We start from the raw sequence: 3,560 nt of genomic DNA, 5'->3' as shown, positions 1-3,560 counted from the left end.
TGCCCTGCACAAAAGCTGCCATCAAGCCATCAGCTGTGTAAGAAGGCAATGGTACCACACCTGAATAATCCTCCTCCTCACAACAAGACGCTGTCTTTAAATCTTGAAGGAACTTTCTGTTTGGTGACTGACCTTATGGGTCCCAGGAGGTGGAGGAAGCATCCTTTTGCCTCTTCAATACAAGTCCCTGAATACCATCATCTGCCGAGACTGTGACTTGCAAAACCCAAAGGGATCTTCATTTTTTCTTTTGTGGGGTGAGAAGCCCTAGATGTGCTTGCATACCGAGGCCAGAACAGGCAGGCATGTCCCAAGATGGGATGTATGCCTGGTATCTTGCTTCCTGGTCCTGGGAATCTTCTCTCCTGACATTATCTCTCTAGGAGTCACTGCCTCCTACCACGACAAAAATTATGAAGGATCTGAGTGTGGGGCTGAGAAATGAGGTGGGGAAAAAAAAAGCTAAAATATATTGCTGAGCATGGTGCAGGGTCAGTGTTTCTGACAGTGAGCAGTCATTGAACCCATGGGGAGCCTTGTGGATGCTGTGGGGGTGCAAACAGAAAATGTGGCATTGGGGTGCAGAGCTGAAAATGCAAGCTTGCTTAGTAAGTCTGAAAACAAAGAGGAAATAACAAAGAGCTTGCCAAACCTAAAAAAAAAGCCCTCTCAGCTTTGCTCTAGAAATTGAAGGTATATATTTTTTTTTTCATAAACATGGATGTTTTTTCCCTGTTGTCAGTGACATCTAATTTCCACTTTTTACCATTTTTCTACCCAAGATTATTGTGATGATTAGAACCTCAGAGACACTCAGGACTTAGGAGGAGGACTTGTTTTTAATGAGAGATAGATCATATTAAAACTGAGACCTTCGAATTTAACTCCTGAGGTCTGGTTACGCTATTGCCTACTCCTTAGAGTTGTCACCCCCCTTTCATCTCCCGAGGGCCGTGTGGGCTTCCACTGTGGGCACCTCAGTAAGTAAGCTCTTCAGTCTGCCCGTGCTTTTGGCATCAGAGGACCCCAAAGAAAACCTCCATTTGAACTGCGATTTGCCTCTAAGTCCACTGGGCAACTGAAGAGGGGCAGATGTTCCCCAGTGCCCCATGGTCAGGTCTGGCAGCAAGTGCACAGCAGCTCATGGGGACCAGTACCCAAGGTGCCCAGACCATCCAGCTCCCCAGATGTTTCCGTCTGGCTTACCTCTCTGCTGCTGAAGAGCCAAGGGTGCACACGGGCTCGCTGGCTGGTGGTCGCTCCCACTGCTGAGGTCTCAATCCAGGCACCAAACCTGCAAGCAGCTTGGATCAAAACAGAACCAGGCAGGCTCTTTGGCTTTTTTTTTCATCCAAATCACAGCTACCCCCTACAACACTGTGGCTGATTCGACATCATGCTGCAGTTTGTCTCTTCTGCTTTTTCACTTCCTGATGCACTTCTGCCTGGCCACAAAGCATGAACTTTGTTATCTATGACTGATAAGTTAACCACATCCTATAACAGCAAATGTAGTCAGGAAAGAAGCAGCACCCAGGTGTCATTGCAACTGAGGAGACCTGCCCTGGGTCATAGTGCCAAATTCTTGCTTACCTTGCTAAGTCAGCCACCCCTAGGATTGACAAGGGAAAATTAGAATATCTCCTTCCCCAGAATATTGCTAAACAGGAGGTAGAAGTGAAATACAGGAAGTGAGAGCAAAGTTGATTATTTGCTAGCCACCACAAAGACTTGGAATCCTGTCACTCTCATGGGCTTGGGTGCTTTGGGGTTGAAGTCCTGCCTGGGTGCCCAGCTGTGCACCGCTGGCATGTGGCAAGGTCACAGAAAGAAGTGAGCTCTGAAGAGATGTCAGTGCCTGTGGCAAACAAAGGCATGTTTGCCACAAACGTCAGTCCCTGATGTTTGAGGCTACAGAAGGCACAGTGCTAAGAAAGTAGAAGGGCTGATTTACCAGGAGATCTGTGACCTGGCACTGCCACGTGTAGCTGGGAAGGGAGCTGACCTTCTGCAGAGCCCATCTGGAAAAATGTTGCTTCAAGTCCTATTTCTGCTTTGCCAGTCTCAGCACACCTGGAAGAAGACACGAGCAGCGATACTCCTAATCTTACTGTTATCCTTCCCCAGAAACAGCTGCCCCAAGAAGAAGGTGCTGTGCTGGTGGGATCTCTCTTCCTCTGCAGCCCTTGCCTCAGCTCCTCCACCTGCTGGTGTTTGACTTTCTCACTCCCTGCCTGCTGTTGCTGACTCCTCCTCATTCAGGGAGTGACACGCCAAGGGATAAATGTTCCTGTTGCTCATAAATCCTCAGAGGGTACAATATCACCCGAACCACTGATCTCATTCTGCCTCTTTTCAGTGCCTCTCTTTTTTAACCAGACTGCTATTCTCACTTCCTAGTTGCTGGGATCTTTGTTCTCACAGCTTTTTGCGTCTCTTTAGTTCCCGTCAAGGCACTGCCACTCATAAAGGTTTGCAGATATACTGGGGGGGATGGGGGGTGTCCTTTGCCGAAGGAGTCTCTGACACCCTCCACTGGAACTTCCCCATCCCCTGCAGCCCTTGCACACCCCCCCTCCCACCCCCCACCCCCCCCCCACCACGTGCACACACCTGGCTGAGCCTTTTAGTCTTGGCTTTTCCATGTATCAGGAGGACACAGTGTCACTTAGCCTAGTCCATGAGCCGGTGAGCCCTCGAGGCCCACAGCACCCCTCACCGAGCTGTATTCACTTACCTCACTGGGTCTCGGTGTATTGGCCCGTGAACTCTGTCTCCCTTTGCCCAGGTGGGCTCACACCTCTTCCCCTCGCTGTCTCCTGGAGGCTCAGCTCGTGGGGAAGAGCAGCACAACCCCCGGCGTTTCCTCACTGCTGAGTGAGCAGCAGGTAAGACCAGATTACTGGGGTGTGTGTTGGAGGCTACACCCTGATGCTGCAGATCCCAACATGCCTACCGCCCTGGAGTGCTGACTCCAGAAACCAGGAGCAAGGACCCAACAGAAGCAGGGATGCAGGAAGCTTGTAAGGCAAGGAGAGAGGTGGAATACATGCTAAAGGAGAGGAGAGGGGCTGCTCGGGTTTGAAAGGGTGTGTGGTAAACCCCAGTACTCCTGAGATCTCTTTGTACAGGAAAATGTTGAAAAACACAGTAAAGAGGTGAATCCCTTTATGGAAGAACCACAGCAGGGCCAGAGCAGCCCTGCTTCACTTTCTGAATGATTCAGACAGGAAAAGCAGAAATCTGTGGGCTGTGTGAGGAGTTTTACCTTCCAGGGTGGTGGAGACAGCTGGCACTTCCCAAGCTGGCTGGGGGAATGGCAGGCTTTTGTTCCAGGACATTTCAGCTCCCTGGTCACACAACTCACATTTTCCTGGGCTCCCAAGGGATCTTAGGAAAGGGCTACCTGCTGAGAAAAGGGGCAGCCAGCCCATTATGCCTCCTAGGAGAAGGGCAAGGACTGTACTTGGGGAAGAAAATGAGGGGGGGAAGGGAGACGTGCCAGGGAAAGAGTTAAGAGAGCCAGGGAGCAGCCTGGCTGTGTCTGTTTTCCGTAGCTA

The sequence above is a fragment of the Empidonax traillii genome, unplaced genomic scaffold, assembly GCF_003031625.1.
Source record: "Empidonax traillii isolate 1590-97213 ecotype Southwest subspecies unplaced genomic scaffold, ASM303162v1 scaffold163:size1593379, whole genome shotgun sequence".
NCBI lineage: Eukaryota > Metazoa > Chordata > Aves > Passeriformes > Tyrannidae > Empidonax > Empidonax traillii.
The sequence above is the reverse complement of the archived record's forward strand: the minus strand, read 5'-3'. Positions refer to the sequence as shown.